Source organism: Monodon monoceros, unplaced genomic scaffold, assembly GCF_005190385.1.
Source record: "Monodon monoceros isolate NGI ecotype Baffin Bay Population unplaced genomic scaffold, NGI_Narwhal_1 Super_Scaffold_7, whole genome shotgun sequence".
NCBI classification, from domain to species: Eukaryota; Metazoa; Chordata; class Mammalia; order Artiodactyla; family Monodontidae; genus Monodon; species Monodon monoceros.
Genome location: NW_021703784.1, coordinates 53204863 through 53218595, shown reverse-complemented (window position 1 = coordinate 53218595; position 13733 = coordinate 53204863). Strand labels below are relative to the sequence as shown.

General features: G+C 37.8%; 1 long non-coding RNA gene across 1 annotated transcript in view; it reads right to left on the bottom strand.

Annotated features, from left to right (window-relative positions):
* The window catches only part of LOC114886869, a 77374-nt gene that overhangs the window by 42690 nt on the left and 20951 nt on the right, over positions 1-13733 (bottom strand). Inside the window, exons 3-4 of the long non-coding RNA XR_003791442.1 lie at positions 2432-2533; positions 1481-1554 (exon numbers count right to left, since the gene is read on the bottom strand). This is a non-coding gene — a long non-coding RNA (uncharacterized LOC114886869). The remainder of the gene's footprint in view (positions 1-1480; positions 1555-2431; positions 2534-13733) is intronic.

The window sequence follows — 13733 nt, the reverse complement described above, 5'->3', positions numbered from 1 at the left end:
ACTGATTCACTTTGCTGTATACCTGAAACTAACACAGCATTGTAAATCAACTATACTCCAATAAAAATTTTTTAAAAAAGAAGATAGAGTCTAAAGAATCTCGACTTGGTGTCATCTTGTGAGTGGACCCATCCGGACCCAGTGACAATCTAGACAAGACCATGTGTATTAAAGCTACTAAACTATTGTCTCTCATAGATGGTAACTATTTCCCCCACCCAGTTTATCATTTCATTTCGTGTTTGTTGACCAAAAAGTTTTAACAGCATATACTTGATTTTATTGATACTTTTCTTTGTGACATTTTTCCATTACTTTTATGTTTAGGTAACATATTCCTTTTCCAAAAATATGTTCAATATTATATTTTATTTTAGTTTATTATGGTTTTATTTATTCATATGTAACCCTTTATTCCATCTAGAACTCATTTTGGTATATGGTGTGATCACCATGTGTCTCAGTGGTTGGATAAAGCTGACAGAATAAAAAAAGGCAACTTTAGGGCTTCCCTGGTGGCGCAGTGGTTGGGAGTCTGCCTGCCGATGCAGGGGACGTGGGTTGGTGCCCCGGTCCGGGAAAATCCCACATGCCGCGGAGCGGCTGGGCCTGTGAGCCATGGCCGCTGAGCCTGCGCGTCCGGAGCCTGTGCTCCGCAACGGGAGAGGCCACAACAGTGAGAGGCCCGCGTACCGCAAAAAAAAAAAAAAAAAAGGCAACATTAGACATGATTTTCAAATTAAAATAATGTTGTGCAATAATGAGATACAGTTTTGTACCTTAAAAATTATCAGGTGTTAAAAAAAAAAAAACCTAGTGAAGGTGAGCATGAAGGAAAATGGCACACTTAAAGTGCTGTTTTCAACTTAACCATTCTGTTAAGAGTCTTTAGTTAAATAAATAACAAGCAAGGTAAGAAAAGAAAAAGAGGGAAGCTATTAATTAAAGAAAACGTATACAACCCAATACAAATGTGGACTTTAACTCATGATTCAAATAAGCCAACTTTAAGAAAAAGAGAGACAGTTGGAATTTGAGCACTGACTGTATGTTTAATGACAGTAAAGAATAACTCCTTATTTTGTTAGTTGTAATAATTATGGATATGTTTTTAAACAAGTTCGTATCTTTTAGAGATACATACAAAAAGATCTGATGTCTTAGATTTACTTCAAAATAATGCAGTGGTTGGGAAGAGGAAAGGATATAAATGAGACAAGATTGGCTGTAAGTTGTTAATTGTTGACGTTGGGTGGTGGGTATATGAAGGTTTCTTATACTACCCTTTCTATTTTTACATACATTAATATTTGGATTTTTGCATAATAAAAAGTGACAAAAATGGAGATAAAAAAACATAGTGGCAATGACGCAGCAGGGGGAATTGTTAAATATTCCTAGTTAGGTAATGAAACTCCAGTTTCTTGGAGTGGCACAACTGGGCCAGATCATGGCCTCACCTAAGCTGACTGCAACTTACCAGTGTCCATGGAATTTCAAAAACAGCAAATCTTTACTGAGAGACTTCTGTATGTCAGGTCCAATGTCCTTCCACTGTGAAGCAGAAAGAGATATGCAAAGTACCATTTACAAAAATAGTATAATGAAATCATTGCTCCCACAAAAAGTCCATAAGAGTCATCTAAAATAAACATATGTCATTTGTGGAATTTTTTAAATACATTTTTTTTAAGAAAAGAATAAACCAATCAGACCATGTCATATTGCCATTTAAATTGATCCACAAATTTTCTAATTGTCATCAGGACAAACCTCCTTAGCCAGACCTACCTCAAGCCCAGACCCTGCCTCCTTCCCCAGCCCCGTCTCCTGCTTCTCATCCCCACACACCTTAAACTTCAGCCATTGGAAGGAACTTGCAGTTCCCAGAACATATCTCATGGAGTTTATGCTCTCCTGGGGAAGTTTCATTCATTCATTCAACGGCATTCGTTGGTCTCCTCATCTGGCCCAGGCCCTATGCCATGCTCCGTCTCATCACCACCAGGTCTGCCTTTCTCCCCCATCAGTTCATTCTTCCAGCCTCAACTTACTTGTTTGTTTACATGTTTCTCTGAGAAACATTCTTTGAACCACTCAACCTGAACGAGGTGCCCCTCTTCTGTACTTTCTATATATGAGGGTATATGATGGGCAGCAGGGGAGGACAGGGGACATGTCTTATTTCTCCCACTAGACTCTGAGGGCAGGGATAAAATCCTATTTAGGCACAGTATGTAGTTTAAGGCCTGAGTTGTATTAGAAGATCAATAAATGCTTGTGGAATAAATGAGTGAGTGAATGAATGAAGCTTCCCAACTAGCATGTAAACCCACAAAGGCAAGAATTTTTGTTGTTTTCTTCTGCTTTATCCTTAGCACCTAGGACAATACCTGGCACATTAAATATTTGTCAAAATAATTAAAGTTACCTGTCAAGGAAAAACAAACAAGGAGTTGTACATTGTCTCATGTGCAAACTGCCCATTTGTTGTGGTCGACCCATCTCTCGTTGGCAAAAGACTGATTCAGGACTAAAAAAGGAATTAGAGACAAAAAGTGTTCTGGAGGTCAAATGCAATGAATTGAGTTAGTACCTTATATTTAAAACCTAACTCTAAGTGCAAGAAAGAACAGTACATTTATTTTTTTTACATGCATTGTTTTAGAAGTCACTAAGCAAAATGTTGATTGCACTTCACCTAAAAGAAAAGTCAGCATTTTGGGGGCTTAAGTAGATTCTCATCTGACACAGGTCACCTTCTATGTGCCCTATTGCCTACGGATCTGGAGAAATATATCCAGCAATGGGGTAGCACATGATCTCCTACATCTGGAACAGCTGGGACCCAAGGAAAGCCATACGTCATGAATGATATCACCATTATTGATCTAACTTTTAAAAGACAATGGAATAATTTCTTCTTGCGCAAACCTTACTACAGTGGTTTGGACCAGCAACTCCATAGCGGGATGATGGGAGGGCTGCATGGACAAAGGACAATTGTTGAACTCCCACAGCAGAAGGATGGTTTACAAAGTGATCTTTCTTAGGAGTTCTGCCTGGGACTATTGTACACCACATGGCAGGTGCTCTGACATAAGTAAGGCCAAATTGGATTCCATTTGGATTTCTTTTCTTTTTGAAACCATCCTTCTCTAGAATTGTCCTCTCTAAAAGTCACTAGAAAAACAGGGGGGGAAAGTGAGATCTTGAACTCCCCAGGGAATCAAGGCAGACTTTCCTTCCCCTTTCTTTACTCATCCACTTTTCCATGGCTGCCATTCACTGGGACCTCATTTGAGAGGAGGTTTTATTTCCCTGCTTTCTCTCAGGATTCTGCCTCAAATAATGTTCACTGGCTTTTCACAAAGAAAACTAGGACTCCCATTTATTTTATCCAATACACAGCTACATTCAACCTTGAAAACAGTATGCATTGCATTATTCTCTAACAGGAACAAATAGCAGAATGGAGCCTGACTATTTTCCATGAGGCTGATTTTTGCTAATCAAACGTATTTATTCTCTGAACACTTTCAGTGCCTATTGAGAAATAAGTGGTACCAGAAAGGGCATATCTTCCAGAATGCAACTTAGAAATGTATAGAAAATAGATAATATTGAGGTCTTCATGTGAAAGTAACTCAGTAACTTGTAGAAGGGCAGTAGGGCCATTTTGTAGTACCATAAAGATACGCACTACACACACTCTTCCACCTAACAATTCTGCAGGATTCTATCTCACAGAAATGCTCATACCTGGGAGTAAAGCCATATGAATGGCACACTGATTGAATCACATGTAGGAGCCACATGAACTGACAAAAAGAGACACACTATATATTGTAACGTGATAGAAGTAAATTGCCAAGTAATATGTAATATAAGATTCCATTTTTGTTTTAAAAAAACCCACACTGTATGTATGTAGATGCATATTCCTATATATATTTATAGATATAAAGAAAAAGCCCAGAAAGATACCAACACCAAACTGTTAACAGTGGTTCCTTCCTCTGGAGAGTAAAATTGGGGGAGTATTACTTAAATTTATTTTAAAAAAACAATAAAGGAAATAATTGGATTAGTATAAGGTAGTTAACATTCACAGAGTATTTATTCTGTGAGGGGCACGTGATGGACACTCTGTATATCATCTCACTTATTCTGCAAATCTTCTGAAGCAGGTAATATTATCCCTGTTTGCGGATGAGAAAACAGATTCTGAGAAGTGAGTAACTTGCCCTACCTAACAGGGTTAGTAAGTAGAAGCGCTGGAATTCAAACCCAGGACTTTCTGACTCCAAGGCCTAAGATCTTCCCATTGGTCCAACAATGCCATCTCCCGTGACATAGTCTTGGCTAAGTAGATGGGCTTATAAACATTGCCACATGGCTGTTGAATGTTAGGTTTATTCTTTAAAACTTTTTCTTATGGAAAATTTCAAACATACACGAGAGGGGAAGGAATAGTATAATGAATCCATGTGCCCATTATCATCCAGAGTCAACAATTATTAATATTCTGCATTATTGTTTCATCTACCCCAACACAGGCTTTTTAGGAAGCATTTTAATGCAAATTCAAGACCTCATATCATTTCACCATTAACATTTCAATCTCTGAATATAAGAACTTAAAAAAAAACATAATGGTGTTTTGTAAATCAACTATACCTCAATAAAATAAAAAATAAACTTTAGAAAAAAGAACAATGGTGTGATAATCACTGTTATCAGACATAATAGTTCACAATAATTCCTTAATAAGATCAACACCCAATCCAGGTAAATTTTCCTAGGTTGTCTCAAAATTACCTTTTTGTTTATTCAAAATTTATGTCTCAAATCTTTGTTTCCTTGAATTCTGATTTTCCCCTCCCTTTTTCTTCATACAACTTATTCAATGAAGAAATTGTCATTTGTCTTATAGAATTTCCCATCTTTTTTTTTTTTTTTGGCCACACCATTGCAGCATGGAGGGTCTTAGTTCCCTGACCAGGATTCGAACCTGTGTCCCCTGGATTGGAAGCGCACAGTCTTAACCACTGGACCGCTAGGGAAGTCCCAAATTCCCATCTTCTTGATTTGATTTCTCATACCTCAATGGGGTAATTTAACATGCTCCTATTTCCTTTATATTTCTCACAACATGATGATTAGAGATGTTAAATTCAGGTTCAATTCTTTTGGCAAGACTGTTTCTTAAGCAGTGTACTTCCTACTGCATTTTATCAGGAGGTAATTAATGTCTGACTGTCCTGCTTTTAGTAAATGCTCAGATTGAACAGTGGATTCAGCGGCTGCCAGTCTGATACATATGTTCCTCTTCAACATTTTACCTAATAGTTTTAGCAGCCATTGATGATTTTTTTGCCTAGATCCATGATTTCATTAGGAACTTAGGTTCATTTAAAATCCTATAAGGGGGCTTCCCTGGTGGCGCAGTGGTTGAGAGTCCACCTGCCGATGCAGGGGACACGGATTTGTGCCCCGGTCCGGGAAGATCCCACATGCCCCGGAGCGGCTGGGCCCGTGAGCCATGGCCGCTGAGCCTGCGCGTCCGGAGCCTGTGCTCGGCAACGGGAGAGGCCACAACAGTGAGAGGCCCGCATACCGCAAAAAAAAAAAAAAAAAAAAAATCCTATAAGACTTAGGTGTTTTTAAAAACCATCCTAAGATAGCAATACTATATCTTAGTTTTGAGTCAAGGTATCAAAAAAAAAAATCTCTTTTTATCTATTACCTATCATGGTTCTTTTGTTTTTGTTTTTGGATTTTTTTTTTTTTTTGCAAGAGTAATTGAGTTTTTAGGCATTTTCCTAAAACCATCAGTATTCTGCAACCCTCTATCCCCCATGTGGGACCATTTTGCTAATTAGATTGACATTTTTATTAACCTATCATTCAGAATTTTTATCATACTTCAATTCCTAAATAATTCATAAAAAGGAAAAAGAAAAGATATCCTCTTCCTCTATGATAAATACCATAGTAGGCCAGTTAAACATCTCTGAATCATTTTCAATTCCATGCCCAGGGTAACTACCTGTTTACATTAGAAAAGGTTGTTATTTTCAGTGATTTTAAGTCTGTTCTTATTCATTCTACATTCTTGTGGCTTCTGTCCTGGGCCAACTTTTGAAGCTAAAGAGAGGAAAGGCCCAGGCCCCATCCTCCAAAGATTCACAATCACCTACACTGATAAAATAAAGAAATGTCCAGAAGGTTCTTGGGGTGTAAGGGAAGAGGCACCCAAGACTATGAAATCAGGGAAAGCTTCTCAAAGGAGGAGATGTTTAGCTGAGTTTTGAAGGCTGAGCGGAAACTAACTAGGGGAAGGGCATTCCAAGAAAAGCAAAGCCATACAAAGGCACAAAGGCAGGAAAGAATAGGCCCTTTCAGAGCACTGCACATGGTTTTGTATGGCTGGAGAATAAGGTGCATAGGAAGGGGTAGCTGTGGTGGAGCAGCAGCGGGGCCAGGACGTGAAGAGCCTTGTTTGCCATGCTAAAGAGTTAGGAAGTCCCTGAAGGATTTTAAGCAGAAGAGTGACGGAGTCTGATCTATGTTGTATGTTTTTCCCCTCAGTAGATTTTTTTCATTTTTCTTTTTTCTCTGTTGAGGTGAAATTCATATAACATAAAATTAATCATTTAAAGTGAACAACTCAGTGGCATTTAGTACATTCACAATGTTGTACAACCACTACCTCTATCTAGTTCTAAAACATTTTCATCTCCCCAAAAGGAAACCCACACCCATTAAGCAGTCACTTCCCATTCCTCCCTTCCTGCAGCCCCTGGCAACCACCAGTCAGCTTTCTGGTAGATCTACGTATTCCCTCAGTACACTTTTATTTCTAAAAATTATATAAGTAATATGGATTCATTATAGAAGAATCAAAATACAGGTGAGCAAAAGAGGAAAATAAATAATGCTCATAATTTTAGCATCTTAAGTAACTTTTGCATACTGTATATCCTTCTAAAGAATTTTCTCTTGAGTTTCTTCATCGCATGTACTTTATGGGTCTCCCCAACCTTTGAGCTAGAAAAGAATTCTGCTCAAACCTCTGTCCTATGAAAGGGTATGAAGCCCAAGTCCCTACCAATATCTCTGAGGGTTCTTGGGGGGTTTTGTGGAGGTGACAGTGGGGATATGTTTCTTCTGATTACCTCTAGCTCTGATTTTCTGCCTTGATCTCCACCGCTCATTTCACTTTCTGGGCATGAAATGTCCCTTCTTCATTTCCCCAACCCCTTCTCTCCCCAAAATATGGCCTAAACAAGGTGGTGTGTTGGCAAACTTTTAGGGAAAATTTGGGAGCAAGAAAGGATGGCTTATATTGAAGCTCAGCTTAGAGAATAACTTGAAACTGCATGTTAAGAGAGCAGTTCTTTTAAGAGTCCATTAGTCATTCAAATCACTGGAAAATTCTCATTGACCATCCCTCCAGAGGCAGTACAGCAGCAACAGCTGCCCAGCTTCTCTCCCTGAGAAGGTAATGAATATTGTTTTCATTTTCCAAATTCAACCCCCTCTAGCAATAAACTCCAAAGCAATCATTTCCAGTGCCCATCCTCTTTTGCACAAGGCAATTCAATGCTTCTTCTGCTTTATTCTAAACTACAAAGAGATAAGTTATTCTGCTAAATCAAAATAGTCCCTCCCTATCAGAACTCTGGTGTCAGGTTGTCAAAGTTACAACTTCTTTCCCCTTACTGGCTGCATTTTCATTATTGCTTTGTTATTTTAAATATCTTTCCTGAAATATTTTTTGTTCCTAAGTATTCTTCTACATCTTTTGAAACGGCTGCATACATCCCTTGTTTTTGGACACTTAGGTTGTTTCCAATTCTTTATTATTATAGAGAGTGCCATATTATATATTAAGGATATATATATATATATATATTTTTGCAGTACATTCCTAATAGTAGCATTCCTAAACTAAAGAGTAAATCCTGTCTTATGGCTTTTATACCTTCTAGAAGAACTGTATAAGTTTATATATCCAGTAATGTTTGAAAGGGCCTGAATCTCCAAACTCCTCTTAATTATGGATATATTTATCCTTATTTTTTTCTTTATGGTTTAAATTTGCACTTCTTGACTGATAGTGAAGTTGAACTTTTTATGTTTATTGAGCATTTGAGGATTTTTCTTATGTCAAATACCTTTCCTGGTCAGTTGTGTATCTTCATTTTTCTTTTATTGATTTGAAGAAGGTCTTTGAACACTAAGGATACAAACCTTTGGTTAAGGATACTTTCCTCCAATGTCATTTGTCTTTTAATTTGGTTTGTGGTAAATCTTGCTATATAAAAGTTTTATACCTTATATAATCATCTCTATCATCCTTTATACTTTCTGCTTTTAGTTTCATGTGTAGAAAATCATTCCTTACTCCAAATTTTGTAAATATTCCTGTGTATTTTCTTCTACTAACGTTAAAATTTTTAATCCTTCTGGAATTTATCTTAGTGTACTGTGTGAGTTTGGGTTTATTTTAACAGTTAGACAGCTTTTTTTTTTAAACTTTTGGCTGCACTGTGGCATGTGGGATCATAGTTCCCTGACCAGGGATCGAACCCCTGCCCCCTGCACTGGAAGATGGAGTCTTAATCACTGGACTGCCAGGGAAGTCCCCTAGACTGTCATCTTAACACTTCCCCCCCAATGAATGAGGCACTAGCTTTATTATATACTAAATTCTAATATGTACTTGGATATATTTCTGAGCTATTTTTTTACGTAGAACAGTAATCTTTTAATTACTCTATCTTGCTGACTTATTTTAATATCTGATAGGAAAAGACCTTTTCGCTACTATTTTTCCTAAAGATGTGCTTGCTTTCTTCATTTGTTGATTTTTCTAAATAAACTAAAAAATACATTTATTTCACATTCTAAAAAACTTCCAGGTGTATTTGTTGGGGTTTTGTTAAATTTATAGGCTTTGCTTGAGAAAAATTAATATCTTTATAATATTAAATCTTCCAGTACAGTAATGTAGAATGTCTCTCCCTTTATTCAAATCTCCTTTTACATTCCATGGCAAAGTTTTGAGATTGGTACATTTATCTTTAAGTTTATTACTGGGTACTTTGATTTTATTTTTTTACTTTTATTTATTTATTTTTTTTCGGTACGCGGGCCTCTCACTGCCGTGGCCTCTCCCGTTGCGGAGCACAGGCTCCGGACGCACAGGCTCAGCGGCCATGGCTCACGGGCCCAGCCGCTCCGCAGCATGTGGGATCCTCCCGGACTGGGGCACGAACCCACATCCCCTGCATCGGCAGGTGGACTCTCAACCACTGTGCCACCAGGGAAGCCCTGATTTTATTTTTGATTGCCATGATATGGACTCTTTTTTTTCATTATCTTAACTAACTGTTGTTGATACATAAGGAAACTATTAATTTTTAAATATTTCTGTCATAATTGCCAATCTTTCTGAACTCTCCCACTAGTTCTAATAGTTTTTTAAGCAACCTTATAATCTTTAAATAATGATAATTTTGTCTCTTCCTGTCAGATATTTATACCTCCTTCACTTCTTTTTCTCATTATTGCATTGATAAGCACTTCTAGGAAATTTTTAAATAATAGTAATGACACTCAAATTATTAACTTTAATGAAAATGATTCTAATGTTTAACTGCTAAATAGAATACTGGCTGTTGGTTTGAGATCAATATTCATTAACATATTAATTAAGATTTGCTTAAATCAAAAATATATAGTGATATTTATCAAAATATTTTGGCATTCTGTTAAAATGATCATATGATTTTTTCTCCCACATACTGCAGAACAACTAAGCCCATGTGCCGCAACTACTGAGCCTGCACTCTAGAGCCTACGAGCCACAACTACTGAGCCCATGTGCCACAACTACTGAAGCCCACGTGCCTAGAGCCCTTGCTCTGCAACATGAGAAGTCACCTCAATGAGAAGCCCGCACACCGCAATGAAGAAAAGCCCACACTCAACACAACGAGAGAAAGCCTGTGCACAGCAACAAAGACCCAATGCAGCCGAAAATAAATATATAAATAAACTTATTTTAAAAAAATATTAAAGTGCTGATTATTTCTGGGGGGGTAGATACAAATTTAGGAAGGTAAAAGTGAAGAAGAAGCTAGTCAACTAATGCAGCCAAAAATAAATAAATAAATAAATTTATTTTTTATAAAAAGATTAAAGTGCTGATTATTTCGGGGGGGGGATAGATACAAATTTAGGAAGGTAAAAGTGAAGAAGAGGCTAGTCAACCAATGCATGTCCTAAGTGTCCATAGACAGATGAATGGATAAAGAACATGTGGCACATATATACAATGGAATATTACTCAGCCATTAAAAGAAACGAAATTGAGTTATTTGTAGTGAGGTGGATGGACCTAGAGTCTGTCATACAGAGTGAAGTAAGTCAGAAAGACAAAAACAAATACTGTATGCTAACACATATATATAGAATCTAAAAAAAAACAATGGTTCTGACAAACCTAGGGGCAGGACAGGAATAAAGATGCAGATGGACACTTAGGTTGCTTCCATATCCTGGATATTGTAAATAGTGCTGCAATGAACATTGTGGTACATGACTCTTTTTGAATTATGGTTTTCTCACAGTATATGTCCAGTAGTGGGATTGCTGGGTCCTATGATAGTTCTATTTTTAGTTTTTTAAGGAAGCTCCATACTGTTCTCCATAGTGGCTGTATCAATTTACATTCCCACCAACAGTGCAAGAGGGTTCCCTTCTCTCCACACCCTCTCCAGCATTTACTGTTTGTAGATTTTTCGATGATGGCCATTCTGACCAGTGTGAGGTGATACCTCATGGTAGTTTTGATTTGCATTTCTCTAATGATTAGTGATGTTGAGCATCCTTTCATGTATTTGTTGGCAATCTGTACATCTTCTTTGGAGAAATGTCTATTTAGGTCTTCTGCCCATTTTGGGATTGGGTTGTGTTTCCTTAATTTCTCTTTCAGATTGTTCATCATTAGTATAGGAATGCAAGAGATTTCTGTGCATTAATTTTGTACACTGCTACTTTACCAAATTCACTGATTAGCTCTAGTAGTTTTCTGGTAGCATCTTTAGGATTCTCTATGTATAGTATCATGTCATCTGCAAACAGTGACAGTTTTACTTCTCTTCTGATTTGGATTCCTTTAATTTCTTTTTCTTCTCTGATTGCTGTGGCCAAAACTTCCAAAACTATGTTGAATAATAGCGGTGAGAGTAGGCACCATGTCTTGTTCCTGATCTTAGAGGAAATGGTTTCAGTTTTTCACCATTGAGAACATTGTTGGCTGTGGGTTTGTCATATATGGCCTTTATTATGTTGAGGTAGGTTCCCTCTGTGCCTACTTTCTGGAGAGTTTTTACCATAAATGGGTGTTGAATTTCATCAAAAGTTTTTCAGCATCTATTGAGATGATCATATGGGTTTTATCCTTTAATTTGTTAATATGGTGTATCACATTGATTGATTTGCATATGTTGAAGAATCCTTGCATTCCTGGGATAAACGCCACTTGATCATGGTTTATGATCCTTTTCATGTGCTGTTGGATTCTGTTTGCTCGTATTTTGTTGAGGATTTTTGCATCTGTGTTCATCAGTGATATTGGCCTGCAGTTTTCTTTCTTTGTGACATCTTTGTCTGGTTTTGGTATCAGGGTGATGGTGGCCTTGTAGAATGAGTTTAGGAGTGTTCCTCCTTCTGCTATATTTTGGAAGAGTTTGAGAAGGATCGTTGTTAATTCTTCTCTAAATGTTTGATGGAATTCGCCTGTGAAGCCATCTGGTCCTGGGTTTTTGTTTGTTGGAAGATTTTCAATCACATTTTCAATTTCAGTGCTTGTAATTGGTCTGTTTATATATTCTATTTCTTCCTGGTTCAGTCTTGGAAGGTTGTGTTTTTCTAAGAATTTGTCCATTTCTTCCAGGTTGTCCATTTTATTGGCATATAGTTGCTTGTAGTAATCTCTCATGATCCTTTGTATTTCTGCAGTGTCAGCTGCTACTTCTTTTTCATTTCTAATTTGGTTGATTTGAGTCTTCTCCCTGTTTTTTTGGATGAGTCTGGCTAATGGTTTATCAATTTTGTTTGTCTTCTCAAAGAACCAGCTTTTAGGGCTTGCCCGGTGGCGCAGTGGTTGAGAGTCTGCCTGTCAATGCAGGGGACATGGGTTCGTGCCCCAGTCCAGGAAGATCCCACATGCTGTGGAGCAGCTAGGCCCGTGAGCCATGGCCGCTGGGCCTGCACGTCTGGAGCCTGTGCTCTGCAACAGGAGATGCCACAACCGTGAGAGGCCCGCGTACCGCAAAAAAAAAAAAAAAGAACCAGTTTTTAGTTTTATTGATCTTTGCTATTGTTTCCTTCATTTCTTTTTCATGTATTTCTGATCTGATCTTTATGATTTCTTTCCTTCTGCTAACGTTGGGGTTTTTTTGTTCTTCTTTCTCTAAATGCTTTAGGTGTAAGGTTAGGTTGTTTATTTGAGATGTTTCTTCTTTCTTGAGGTAGGACTGTATTGCTATAAACTTCCCTCTTAGAACTGCTTTTGTTGCATCCAATAGGTTTTGGGTCATCGTGTTTTCATTGTCATTTGTTTCTAGGTTTTTTGTGTTTTTTTTTGCGGTACGCGGGCCTCTTACCGCTACGGCTCCTCCCGTTGTGGAGCACAGCCTCCAGACGCGCAGGCCCAGCAGCCATGGCTCACGGGCCCAGCAGCTCCGCAGCACGTGGGATTCTCCCGGACCAGGGCACAAACCCATGTCCCCTGCATCGGCAGGCGGACTCTCAACCACTGCGCCACCAGGGAAGCCCTGTTTCTAGGTATTTTTTGAATTCCTCTTTGATTTCTTCAGTGATCACTTGGTTATTTAGTAGTATATTCTTTAGCCTCCATGTGTTTCTATTTTTTACAGTTTTTTCTCCTGGAATTGATATCTAGTCTGATAGCGTTGTGGTCAGAAAAGATACTTGATACGATTTCAATTTTCTTAAATTTACCAAGGCTTGATTTGTGACCCAAGATATGATCTATCTGGGAGAATGTTCCATGAGCACTTGAGAAGAAAGTGTATTCTGTTCTTTTGGGATGTAATGCCCATTAATATCAATTAAGTCCATCTTGTTTAACATGTCATTTAAAGCTTGTGTTTCCTTATTTCATTTTGGTTGATCTGTCCATTGGTGAAAGTGGGGTGTTAAAGTCCCCTAGTATGATTGTGTTATTGTCGATTTCCCCTTTTATGGCTGTTAGCATTTGCCTTATGTATTGAGGTACTCCTATGTTGGATGCATACATATTTACAACGGTTATATCTTGTTCTTGGATTGCTCCCTTGATCATTATGTAGTGTCCTTCTTTGTCTCTTGTAATAGTCTCTATTTTAAAGTCTATTTTGTCTGATATGAGTATTGCTACTCCAGCTTTCTTTTGATTTCCATTTGCATGGAATATCTTTTTCCATCCCCTCACTTTCAGTCTGTATGTGTCCCTAGGTCTGAAGTAGGTCTCTTGTAGACAGCATATATACGGGTCTTGTTTTTGTATCCATTCAGCCAGTCTACGTCTTTTGGTTGGAGCATTTAATCCATTTACATTTAAGGTAATTATCAATAATGTATGTCCCTATTACCATTTTCTTAATTGTTTTGGGCTTATTATTGTAGGTCTTTTCCTTCTCTTGTGTTTCCTG